This window comes from Vulpes vulpes, chromosome 13, assembly GCF_048418805.1.
Source record: "Vulpes vulpes isolate BD-2025 chromosome 13, VulVul3, whole genome shotgun sequence".
Classification (NCBI taxonomy): domain Eukaryota; kingdom Metazoa; phylum Chordata; class Mammalia; order Carnivora; family Canidae; genus Vulpes; species Vulpes vulpes.
Window position 1 is genome coordinate 88,405,528 of NC_132792.1, and position 13,659 is coordinate 88,419,186.

The window sequence follows — 13,659 nt, forward strand, 5'->3', positions numbered from 1 at the left end:
AACATCTTGGACAGGAAAGAGTCAATAAAGGAAGCTTTTTAAAAAATGGCTTTGACTTATTAATTGCCAGATTCATTTAAAGAGACAGATATTCTAGATGATATTTTCATTGATTCCCAGAACATTCTGGAAGCTGCAAGCTAGAGTGGAATCACATTTGCCGGTTGTACTGTTGAAGTATGCAAGTATAGTGATGTAATTGGAAAGAGGGAAAAGAAAGTGCTGGAAAGCAGAAATCAGATTAAGAAGCAAAGCTGACTTTTTTGGGGGGAGTGTAGTTACAGCTGTACATTTCTTAGTTCATAAAGTTAACTATGGCATGTTTGCTTGAAGAGGGGAACAAAAACCTGGAGACAGAGTTAACAAGTTAATAAACCAGGCATCTGAATGTGTCTGATTACCTGGATTTTACTTCTTCAGCTAATTCTTTTTTTTCTCTTCAGCTAATTCTTGTTGATTGCTGTTAGAACAAAATATAATAGCTGGTTAGGATTATTTACAATTTTATAGGAGACTTGAGAGGCTTGCTGGCATTTATTTTATATCTTTTGGGGGAAAGTGATTGAAATGTTAAGTGTCCCAGTATAACCCAATACTGATCATGTTTGAGATATCACTGTGGTCTCAGATGGTGAATAGTTTGGGAGTTGAATTTGGTAATTTTATAGATTACCGACTTCCATTATTTGTATTTTGCCATTGTAAATAAACTGACCAAATATAAAAGTCTTAATGGATTTTAATTTTTACTCAGGGGAAGAAGAGAACATTTAAATTTTATAAAGAACTGATTGGAATGACTTTTTTTGTTGTTGTCAAAACTATTCTGTTTAAAAGTGCTGAGATTTCTGGGTGCCTGGGTGGCTCAGTAGGTTAAGCGTCTGCCTTTAGCTCGGGTCACGATCCCAGAGTCCTGGGATCCAGTGCCGCATCGGGCTTCCTGCTTTGGGGGGTGAGGAGGGTGGGCCAGGGGCATCTACTTCTCCCTCTACCCTTCCCCCCCACTCGTGATCCCTCTCTGTCTCTCTGTCAATATCTCTCAAATAAATAAAATCTTTTAAAAAATAAAAGTGCTGAGATTTCTAAAAATTTACTTGAAATGGAAAAAGTTAAAAAACCCATTAAGTGTATATTTGAATACAGTGAAATTTATACAATATGTATTGGCCCCACATTTATGACCAGTATTTTTACAAGAGCTTAACAGAGAGAGAAAGGAAGCAAGTATGAAGTTCTGATGGATAGGAATGATTTTATTAAATGAATGTAGGAATGTCTAAACTTGCTGCCTCTCATGTGTACATATTTTTGTACATTTTATGCTGCATTTATAATTATTGGTGGTTTTTTACTTCGTTTTGCATCTGTGCTCTGCATGTGTACAGACCCCTGAAATGATGTATACAAACCCTGAATGAAGACAGCATCTGGAAGCCTTAATGAGCTATAAAGTTGACAGTATTCTCAAACCCTAGAAACTCTTAAACATTTTTATCTCATAAGAATAAGCTTGTTGCTTTTGAATTAGGCATTCATCACCATATTTCTCTTATTTATGGTCCCTGGTAACGATTTCCTGATTTCAAGGACTTGATATGCAATTGAGGTGCCTGACATTATCCTGAGCATACAATATGCCTCTACTAGTTAACTGCAAGTGATGTTAACATCTCACTAAGGCATCTTAGGCTGAAAAACAGTCAATTTAAAGTACTGGAGAATATGGAAATGTTTAAAATATCACAATGCTTTATGTGACAGTAGTCTGAGATTGCCAAAGAGGGCAGATGAGTGCTGCAGGCCTTTTAGGGTTTGGATAGACTTCCATATTCTTCCAGTCTTCATGCTGGAGGGCAAGGTTCCGATGTATTCATTGGACGGATACTCTACCATTTCTTTCTGGAGCTTGGCGATGAAGCTGACAATATGGCTGTGATACAATCTGCAAATTCTGCTTTTGCCTTGGCTATCAGGTTGGAGTTATACCGCTCTAAGATAACAGAGTACCAGTATCAGTGAGTCAGTGTGCTGTGGACACTTGGGGTTAGGTGGAGGTTTGGGGGACAATCCTGTCTCTATGGTTTGGGATGAAGTTCCACACATGCATTATCTTACCAGAAGTTAGCTATGCCTCTTTTCTCTGTACTATGGCTAGAGTTCTAGATGGCTTGTTGGCCTTCAGTAATATATTTTATATACAACAGAATATTTCAGGAAGCCCATAAATAAGATTAGTATTGTAGGGTAAGCCTTAGTACCATGGTTGAAACCAGAATGGACATCCTGAGACTTAGGCTGGAGTCATGGAATCCTTCCCCATACTTCATGGATTATTTCAGTATTTGCCATGTAGATATAGTAAACTAGAAATCTGATGAACTGAGTTCTCAGCACAAATCTCACTAACTGGGCAGCCCTGGTGGCTCAGCGGTTTAGCACTGAGCCTTCAGCCCAGGGCGTGATCCTGGAGACCCGGGATCGAGTCCCACATTGGGTTCCCTGCATCCCTGCATGAAGCCTGCTTCTCCCTCTGCCTGTGTCTCTCATGAATAAATAAATAAGATCTTAAAATACAACAACAACAACAAACAAATCTCACTAACTCTAGTACTGTGTGAAAAGCATTCCCCCGAACCAAGGATTACTTTTCTGTAACTTACTGAAAAAAGCACCAGAAGGGATTTCATACTGCTAAGAATAAAGAATTCTCTGGGGCCTTAGGTGGCTTCATTTTTGGTAGTGAGGGGAATGCAGGGAGAAGTCAGCCTTTATGAAAGAAAGCAAATCTAACTATGATGGGATCATCATCTTGCCTTGTACTTAATTTTGTTACTTTCCTTCTCTTTTCCATGTAGAAAAGCTCATAATTTAATTTCCTGATAAGAGTTAAAAGGATTTTTCATTATTGCTTTTACTCAGTAGGTATTGAGATGTGATAATGTGTTTATTTTATAGACCCCTAGCATATTTGAAGCATAAGGAATTTTGGAAATAATTTCTTATTTTATACAGGAGGAAACTCAACTCTCAAATATAGTGACAAACTTAATTAGTTGACATCCATTCATTTATTTAGCAAAAAATGTTCAGTGCTTGGCTTGCAGTGTACTCAGTGAGGCACTGTGGGGAGACAGAGAGGACTCTGAGGTGCTCCTGCATGGTATTAATCAAATAGAATGAAAAGGATTTATTACAGAGATGCGGGCAGGTTACTGGTAGAGCTCTGTGCTGCTTCTGAGTTTTTGTTTGGCATTTCTTTTTCTCCATATCTGTGCTAGGAAAATCAAAAAAGAAGAGCTGAGAGCTTTGGTTAAGCCCAAAGATTTTCATAGTGATTGCTCCCCAGATTTACTATTTAAACTATGAAGCAAAAAAAAATCACACACACACACACACACACACACACACACACACACACACAAACTATGAAGCAGTTTGGTTTTACTCCAGATTTTGAATTCATGGAATATTCAGATAATTAGTGGCGTACTTCTAAAAAATAATATTTAGTATTCTAACATTTTCTCACAAGAAAATAGACATCTGAACATTTTTAATTTTTTTCCATCACCAGAAAGATTAAGATTCGTGAATCAGGGAGAAAAGAGTTTGCTTTCAATTAAAAAAATAGCAAAAATATGGCAACAAAATGAATGAAAATATGAAGCCATCTGTGTCTGAAATGAGAATGCCAACTTCATGTTTGTTGTAAACAAGACAATTTTTTCAAGTTCACTTTTAAAGGAGAGTGTTTAAGTGTGCACACAAACAAGGAAAAAAACCGCTTTCTTCATTCACAGATCTTGTACACCTCCCACATAGCCATATAAATACAAAAGTCATGTGCGTAGATATGTCTGTAATACTCCTGTGGTCCTCATAGAAAATACAGGCAATGCCCAGATTTTTCTTCTAGTATTTGAACTATCACCATTATCTGTCACATGACAGCTTAGGTCCTTGTTACCTGTAGTACTTGGAACAATGCTAAGATCTCTTGCTATCTGCTCCTCTATTTGCCCATCCATTCCCCCACATCACCAGATTCCCCCCCCCCGCAACAAAACTTAAACCACATTTTCTTGCTTAAAATTTCCCAAAGATGCACATCTTCTACAGAATACAGGTTCATAAATTCCATAGCACCACAGTAACCATGATTTTCCTATCTTCTCTCCCATGCAACCAGAAAAATGCCCCTCCCGTTTTCTACTGCCTATGCCCTGTCTTAAAAGCAGACCAGGTCTCCCCAGCCAGGGCCTTTACTGGCAGTCCCAACCTACTCATCTGTGCCACAGGCTTTTATTCTGCACCACAACTTTGGCACCCAATAGAAAATGCAGCATTTTTAAAAAAATATTTTATTTATTTATTCATGAGAGAGAGAGAGAGAGAGGGAGAGAGGCAGAGACACAGGCAGAGGGAGAAGCAGGCTCCACGCAGGGAGCCTGATGGAGGAATCTATCCCCGGTTTCCAGGATCACCCCCTCCCCCGGGGGCCAAAGGCAGGTGCTAAACTGCTAGGCCAAGCAGGGATCCCAAAAATGCAGTATTTTTGTGAATCTACCAGCACACCTTAAGTGAGTGGGTGAGCTCCTGAAAAGGTGACCCTGAATATTTAAAGCGGGCCTTAAACATTTTAATAAATATGACTTGGTTACTTGATTATAGAGTTAGGTTGTGAGATGACCTGGAATAATTTCTTTCACCTGTCCATCAGAGCGTGAGCCCCCCCCCCCCATTTCGGCTGAAAGCCTGATCAATAAAGAAGGACTTACTTCCTGATAGACAGGGAGGCTTGGGAGACCACCTGTAACTTTGGATCTTTATGGTGGGAAGGGGGGGGGCTGCCGAAAGACAGGAAAGCGCGCCCTTCGACCTTTAATTCAGGTGTGCCCCATTAACATTTCTTGGGCACCCACCCGGTGCAAGACGCCAATGTGAAATGGCTTCTTTCAAAAAGATTTTTAAAAAAAAGAAAGAAAAAAAAGCGAGGAAACACTGCAGTCCCTGAGCCAGTACGGTATGCACCTGAGGGCCAGGGACCCCCCCCCCCCCGTTGCAGGGGGTGTCGGGAGGCCTGGGGAGGGGGTCGGGAAGCCCGGGCTGTCCTCCCCCGGAGCGGAGACCACAGGCTGACGCTCTGGGCCGCCGTCTCCAGGCGGTGTCCCCAAGCCTGACCCCGCGCCAGGACGGAGACGCCTGTCACAACCCCAGTGTCCTGAAGTGCCGCGGCCCCCCCCCCCCCCCCCCCGCGGCCGCAGGACGGGCTCGGCTGCCTCTGCCTCTGCCTCTGCGCCGGCTCGGGGCGTGGGCCCCGCCGCAGCTCCGCCGAGCCGCCGAGCCTCCGAGCCGCCTGCGGGGGGGCGGGGGGCGGGGAGCGGGAGCGGGGAGCGGCGGCGAGCAGCCCGCGGCGCCGGCTCCCTCCGCACGCCCGAGCCTCCTGCGCAGCGCCCGAGGACGCCGGCCGAGCCCCGTCCCCACGCCGCGGCGCGCGGGCTGCCCGCCCGGCCGAGGTAACTTTCCTGGCAGCCGGGGCGGGGGGATCCGAGGGGGCCCCGCGGGGGTCTCCGGGGGGCGAGGCGCGGGCGGCCCGCGGGAGGCCGGGGGCGAGGCGCGCGCGGTGCGCGGCTGACGCGTGGCCCCGGCGCCGCACGGCCGCGCGAGCCGGAGCCGGAGCCGGAGCCCGAGCCGGAGCCCGAGCCGGAGCCCGCCGCCCGCCCGCCGGGACCCCCGCGGGCCCGCACCGCACCGCGCCGCGCCGCGCCGCGCCGGGGACGTGTGCGCCCGGGGACGTGTCCGCCCGCCGCGCGGAGGCTGAGCGCCGGCCTCCGGCCTGGGGGCCTGCCCCGGCGCCGTCCCCGCCTGCCTTCCCTGCCAGTTCGCCCCGATCATCCCCCGTTCGGGGCGCCATGTTTTGAGTTGCCCCGGGGCCGGGCCGGGGGCGAGGGCGAGGCGGGCTGCGCGGGGGCGGGCGGGGGGCCGGGGCGACACCGCGGCGCCGCCCGGGGCGGGGGGCGGGGGCCGGCGCGCCGCGGGGCGCCCCCGGGGGCCCGGCACAAAGCATCCCAGCCCGGGCGCGGGCCGGCCGCTTTATGTAACTTGTCTGCTGCCCGGGCCGGCGGCGGGGGCTGCAGCCCGGCGGCGCAGGGGGGACGAGGAGGGGGCGGAGGGGGCGGAGGGCGCGTCCCGCAGCCGGCGCTCGCGGCCCGGCACCTGCGGCGCCCCTGGGCCCGGCCTGCGCCCCCGCGGCAGCGGCGCTGCTCACCTGGCGCCGCCTCGGGAGGGGGCCGGGGCCGCGGCTGGGGCTCGTCCTGGGGCCGCGTCTCGCGCCGCTTCTTCCCCTCCCCGCCCCCGCCCGCCCCCGCCAAGTTCACGGCTTCTGCAATGCGGTGGGTGTGGTCACCTCGTAAATTGTAACGGGTCCCGCGCTGGGCGAGCAGCCGTGCCTTTGGGGTTTCCGATCCCCGGGCCCGAAGTTTTCCAGGGTTTTCTCCTGCAGTTGCAGCCAGGGTTAAAGTTGGAAGGAGATTGCCGGAGAACACACAGAATGATAAAGAAAACATGTGGTATTAATTACCGTGGAGGCTGGGCCGGGCCATCCCGCGAGGCCGGAGCCCGCCGTGCAGGGCTCCACTGCGCGGTCAGGGTGGTGGTTCCGTGTTTCCACGTTGGCCTCGCGGTCCTGCGGCGCTGCTCCCGCAGGGCTCCTGCCTGACCCTTCTGGGGGCCCTTCCTGGCTCCCTGAGGCGGCCGGGCGAACCGAAGTCTCCTTGGCGGCACGAACGCCCCTGCCCTGGTAGAAGAGTCCTCGCTCTGAGTGCTACACACATTCTTCTTGGGATTTTACTCTGATCCCAAATAGAGCCTCAAGGAATCCAAAATTATAAAATTCGACTTCTGTCTGGGAGCCCTGAACCCAGCACCAAAGACTGCAAATTAAGCAGAGAAGCCCCATTAAGAAAGGGGAACAGCACATCAAGCCTGAGTAAACTCTGGGGAATGGGAGGTGGTTTAGATCTCGGCCCTGACAGGGTTTTTTAAAAACGCATCTTAATTTTGGTTTCAAACTTTTCAAGCTTTAAGTTCGGGTAACCCAAGTTGTGAGAGGAAAGGAATTCTAGGTTGAGAAACAGTGACTTTAACTTGTTAATTTCTCGAGGCGCCGATGAAAAAAGAAAACTCTCTGAATACTGCCTGATTTGCATTATAATTTCCTGGTGATTTAGAGGAGCAAAATATATCAGATGCGTAAGGTACTGAATAAAAGTGCATCTAGTGAATCCACTTCAGGCAAATAAATTTTTTTTTTTTTTTTTTGCAAAAAGAACATGTTTTGTGAGTGATTTATCAGTAATGAAGAGGGTAGCTACATTATTTAATTCATAAACCCCTTTTAGGTGAAGGATTGAGAAGATACAGGTCAAAGGTCAGCGTCTGCAAAATATTTACATTGAATTTTCAAGTCATTTCTTTTGTATGAAAGTGATTTTTGGTTAAAGGCAGTTTTGTCAGCTTTTGTACTGGGCGTGGACTTTGGCCAACTTTGAATTGTGTTGAAATAGGAGACCAGGGATTTTTTTTTTTTTTTTTTTTTTTTTTTTTGGATCAGAAGCTATTTTACATGTACATTAGTTTTTTAAGAAACTGGTCACATGCATTAAGGGGCTGCCCAGATGGAAGACAGGCAACCCTTCATGCATTGGGAAATGTGATAGCGTCATCCTTTGGGAAATCTTTTTTGGATTCACTCTATGTTAGATTAAACATGGCAGGAACTTTTAGTCCAGGGTAGGGTCTTACATACTATAATATACATATTCATCTTTTAAGTCAGTGCGTTAAAAAAAAAAAAAGTCTTAAAATTCACAAATTAGAATTCACTCCCTCTCCGGTGAAGTAGAACTTAAGGAGAAAGCTGAAAAATATCCATTTCTCTGCTGTGAGAATTTGGCTGTAATGAAGAGAGAGGTTTCTTATTTACTTGACTGCCCTGGCCATATTTGGTTCCCATATTGTCTTCCAAATATCCAGCCGCAGTTCTCCCTCCCCCCATCCCCCCCACCGCCACCCCCACCTGAGTGTCAGCTTTATTATGGGATATAGACTTACTATTGAAAACCATGAATCAAATTAATCTTTAGCACCACTTCTTCATTAAGAGAGATCTTTAGCGATGCTATTGCTGCATCTATTTCTTCCCAAAGGCTTGCTCACAGCTAATTTGTTGGGAATCCATCAGACACTCTTGGAGGGTTCTGTTGTCATTTGATTTGCCTTGACAGCTAAGAATTATGTGCTCAGAAGCAAGGACCAGTGGACTGGACCAGTGAAGTCATTGCCCTGCCTGGTGTTGTGACATCACTATGGTTCAGAGGAAACAAGGGTGGGGCAGGCAAAACCAGCCGGTCTGAAGCATCTTGCTGCCTTTAACTTTGCCTGATAAATGAATGAGACTCTCCTTTCTCAAGTTGAACGGCACCATAAGGTATTGTTTGGAGAAGGGGAAGGTGGAGGTGAATTCAAGGCTGCGTAGGAAAATGTGTTTCATAGATCATAGGTTTTTTTTGTGAAATGGTAGAAATCATTGAATTTTCCTTTTATTGGGGAAAATACTGTATCTTTAAAAAGGGCCGTTTTAAAAATCATCCAGAGCACAAGAATGAGTCTATATTTTTGCTTATGCACAGAGCCAGTATGTTTTTTAACTATTCTTTGTTTTAAAATAGCATTCTTGCTACTAGATAATTAGTATTGTCTTTTAAAAGTATGTGTTGTCTGTAAAAATAGTGCATTTTCTGGATAGGCAGTGTTCTTTCTGATTTATTTTTGAGTGATGTGATTGCAATTTGGCAGTTGGCAACGATGAAAAAAGCTGGAGATCTCACAAGTTTACAAGATATCTTCAGTGATTTGGAGTAATTGATTACCATTTAAATTTTTGTTTAACAAATTATTTTATGATTTAACATTTTAATCCTAACTTAGATTTCTACTGCAGAGATGATAATAGACATGTTTCACCCAAATTAGTACTGAACAAATTACAAAAGGAAGTCTGAACTTCTGAAATGGTAAAGTACATTTCATGTTTTGATTTCTGCATATAATGTGATATGAGCATGAAAAAGTAAAGACCCATAGAATAGCTGCAGATCTTCATTGTCTTTTGTATACCTCCTTGGTTAAGATGACTGTCAGTTTTTTCATGTGAGTATATTATGCATGTAGAGGCACTGGGCAGTTCTTTTTTTTTTTTTTTTTTTCTTTTTCTTTTCCACTGGGCAGTTCTTAACTGTGTAGTTGTTCCAGAACAATTTCCAAAGCAAGGGGGAAAAAATGGGAAGAATGACACAAGTAGAGAAGTTGAAATTAGATACCAGCATTGCAGATCACTTGGTGGAAATGTCTTCAGGATTACATTTTTAGACCTTGCGGTGATTGGTTAAATTGCACGCTTTAGAATTATAAGCTTCCATTAGCACCAAACCTCTAATTCTTTTGTAATTTGCAGTATAGAGAAAAAGCTGACAACTTAATTTTTAGATGGGTGACGTTTTGATACATTGTTCTTATAGCCCTTCCTTACAAACTTAGAAGGAAAAAAAAAGGCAGAAAGATCTGTTACTGGACCTAGGAAACAAAATGCAGTATTTAACCTGCTTCAAATGTTTATTTTCCTCTCCAATTTTACCGAGTGAGTGAGTGCATGAAGTGAGTAGGAACTTATTTTTCTTGGAGTTTCAACCCCAAACGAAGTACAGGTCTAAAACACTTATAGCATTGAGTAAATATTTATGGGCTTGAATGAAAAATGAGGCCATTTGTGACTTATGCTTTACTACCAAAAATTTGAAAAGGCTTCAGAGGCACTGCTGCTGCTTCATTTAAAAATGAGAATTACTGGACCCATGTCTGCAGTCATTATTTTTCATGGTGTGATCCTCTTCATAACAAGCTTGCTGTTCTGCCCATAGCATGAAGGAGGTAGGTAGGTTCTGGAGGTTTTGCCGAATCAGAGAAGAGAATACTGCAGGTACCTAGAGAAACAAGAATGGCTCCTTTAAGGGAAGATCAGCAGGCGGCCTGCTTCCTTTCCTGCAGCTCTAATTGGTGTCCTGGAGGCCATCAGGAGAGAGGGAATTCTCTGAAGACTGCAGAGAGGGATGGGACTGGTGTGTGACCAGAGCTGAAAATGTAGATTAGGGCTGGGCGATGATATTGATCCTGACATTGGACTCAAAAGAGAAAAATTACTTTCTGTTGTGGATCTCTCCTCCCTAGTCATTTTTGTACGGAAGGTTTACATTCTCCCAACAGTGAACATCTGTATATTTGTGCAGGCCCCAAATTTCATCACTTCTATGACAAACTTCTGTTTGCACATTTTAACATGTCTGAAGTTGGGATAATGACTTATAATTGCTCTCAGCCACGTGGCAGAGAGAAAGCAGGCAACTGATGTCACCAATTGGAACACACATCCCGAATTGAGGATTGGATGTCAGCTGATAGGGAGAGAACCTAGGAGTAGTAACGGGCGCTGGTAAGAAGTGCGCCTCACCAATAAAGATGTGTAGGGGATGGCACTGTGGGAAGGTGTGGACGCCAATAACTGAGTCCTTCTGCAATTCAGAGTCTGAGCCTGACCGAGTAAAGAAGTTTTAGGAATTCCTTGGCCAAATTATTTTGTTTCTGTATTATTTATGCATAGACTACCTAAATAAATCTAAGAGTTCTGTGAATAACTAGAGAAGAAAAATTCTGATGGATAAGTCATAGCTTGATTGGCAGAGTACTGTGTACCGCTTACAATGAATGGTGTCATGAATTTTATGAAAGAGAATTTGTCACTTGGCTATGCAAACTGTTTTTTAGAAAAATGCTTTATAATGATGTCTGGTGCTTATTTATATGGCCCATTATGTGTCTTGGTAATTATCTTTTTTTTAAGATTTTAAAAATTTATTTAAAGAGTGCACATGCCTGGGGAGAACAGAGGCAGGATGTCAAGCAGACTCCCCGCTGAGTGCGGGGCTTGATCTCATGACCCCAAGATCACGACCTGAGGTGAAACCAAGATTCAGACATTAAACCGACTTGCGCCACCCAGGCGCCCCAGTAATTATGTTTCTTGTGTGCTTTACTTTATACGAGACATCTACTGAATAGTCTTCATATTCTGTTTTGGTCCTTGGAAGATGGCTGGACTTTGAGGTTAGTCCTGATAGGATACTCCAGAGGTCAGTAGGCCTAAATTTAGCTGGAATGTAGCCTTTACAGTGGGGAGCAGTAGGAGGAAGTGTGGCGCCTGCTTGTGGAAGATTTTTGGATATGAGACTAAAGGATATTTTGGATTTTACTAGATAGTAGGGAGCCAGTGAAGGTAATTGAATAGAAAAGAAGAGTGTCTGTCCAGTGATAAATGTAGGATATATTGTAAGAATATATGTCTGGAGATAGACGATCTTTTGTTAATGGCCTAATCCAGAATTCTTCAGAAATTGGTTGTAATGATTTCTGCTCTCAGTGATTGATATTTTGGCAACTCCTTTTTTTTTCTTTTTTTTTTTTTTTTTTTTTTTGCGGTCACATTTAGTTGGAGTTAATTGTTACTTTTGGACTGGTTAGGGTGGAAAATTAGATACATGGAAGATGGGAAGATTTTCATGCTGTTTACTTATCCTTCCAATGAAAAGATCTTTGTTATTTTAAATAAAATAAAAATATGGCATGCTTACTTTAAAATATGTTCTAGGGGTGCCTGGGTGGCTCAGTCAGTTAAGCATCTAATTGCTGATTTCAGCTCACATCGTTATCTCAGGGTTATGAGATTGAGCCCTCCACTGGGCATAGACCTGCTTAAGATTCTCTCTTTCCCCTCTCCTTCTGCCCCTCCCACCACTCTAAAAAAATAATAAAACATCTTCTAAAATAGTGAAAAACAAAAAGAAGAAATTTCCTGCTCTAGAGACAGCTGCTGTTAATATTTTTGGCAAACATCTTTCCAAAGCTGTCTCTTGGAATGTCTAGTATACTGTAGTGGGTCCCGGAATCAGACAGACTTGGATTGGGCTGCCAGTCTTGCTATTTAATCGTTTTGTGACCTGGGTCAGTTTTCAATTCCTTGACTCTGTTTGCTAATTTTTAAAATGGCCATAATGCTTACATCTCAAGGCTATGAGGATTCAGTGATACAATACCTGCAAAGCACTGAATGTGAACGTAGTACTCGGTATATCATTAGAACCTAGTAAATAGCAGTAGCTTTATTTTGTGTATGTACAGACTCAGGTAGATAATATTTTACAAGAACAGATTTCTAGCTTACACATTACCGCATTACTATAACTATTTTCTTTTTGATGTAACGGTATGCCCTGGGAAGCATTCTCATGTATACAAATCTATACATCATTGTTTTTAATGGGAAATAAATATTTTCTTCGGGTCCTATACAATACTGGTGAAGGACCATTACCTCAACGATGGTGATTATTTGAAGTCTTGTCATCCAGCCCCTCCTCCTTCTCCTGCTACTTGCTGCCTGTACTTTTCATCACTGTCTTGTAGCATACATATTGGGCTGGATGAAACAGGACATCAAGCAAAATTAAAATAACGAATGGCAGTTGTGTACATCTCAGGGTCATGTGTGCATATTTAGCCCTAATAAACTGAAAGAAACAGCCTTTAGCCATATAGTTTTTGATTTCTTAATTCATACCATGACCAGAGTCTGTTCACTGTTGAATAGAAAAGAGACAGATGGGGATCCCTGGGTGGCATAGCGGTTTGGCGCCTGCCTTTGGCCCAGGGCACGATCCTGGAGACCCGGGATCGAATCCCACATCGGGCTCCCGGTGCATGGAGCCTGTTTCTCCCTCTGCCTGTGTCTCTGCCTCTCTCTCTCTCTCTCTCTCTCTGTGACTATCATAAATAAAAAAAAAAAATTAAAAAAAAAAAAAAAAAAAAAGAAAAGAGACAGATGGCCTCCCCCCATACAGCCTAACCTTGAGATCCCAGGGATCCATCGTCTCCCCCACATGCATCCCGGCATCCCCCAAGAGGCAGCAGACACCTATAACTGACCCAGACTCTGAGTTCAGAGTTGAGACACTTCAGAGTCTTGGATAGTTTAGGAGGTGTGAAGGCATGAGGCTTCCAGGGATAGGAAAAAATAATAATAATAAGGTGCCCTGCTTGTTCTGATTTCTGAACCTTGCCCTTGTCTTCAGCAGCAGAGGGTTAGCAAATGTCAGACTCCGTTCCCAGATTTCAGTGCAGCTTCTCCAGGGATGTGGGCCACTCTGTTATGTTAGAGACGTGCCCATCATTTTGACTGTTTAGGTTTACTTGAAATCCATGTTGTTTTCCTACATTTATGTGGCTGAGGAAAATAGCTGTATGATCCCAAGATGCACTGACTGGCCTGGTGGACCTAGACTTCTGCTAGGCCGCCATGATGGAACCTGAACCTAATAATGGGCCTGGGAGTTGCTTGCTTTTATGTCATTTGTATCTAGAGTTACTCACATTGTGGAGATACAGTGTTTGGTAATTTCATTTGACAGAATTCTTGATTTTTGTGTGCTTTATGCCGTTATTTTGTGCTATAGGTGGTGGCTTTTATTAACTTGAGCTTAATACTGTTAGTGG

The 13,659-nt window shown here is 44.4% G+C and overlaps 1 protein-coding gene across 50 annotated transcripts in view; it reads left to right on the plus strand.

Moving 5' to 3' along the window:
* The window catches only part of EPB41L3 (erythrocyte membrane protein band 4.1 like 3), a 227,621-nt gene that overhangs the window by 78,964 nt on the left and 134,998 nt on the right, over positions 1-13,659 (plus strand). For 22 of the 50 annotated variants that reach the window (XM_072734943.1, XM_072734973.1, XM_072734944.1 and 19 more), the window contains exon 1: positions 5,350-5,516. The exons of 19 other annotated variants lie outside the window; for them this stretch is intronic. The gene's annotated coding sequence lies outside the window, so the exon portion shown is untranslated. Of the gene's footprint in view, positions 1-5,349; positions 5,517-8,221; positions 8,489-13,659 lie in introns of those variants that run through there. 9 more of the 50 variants (XM_072734948.1, XM_026005915.2, XM_026005906.2 and 6 more) reach the window with 2 other exon arrangements.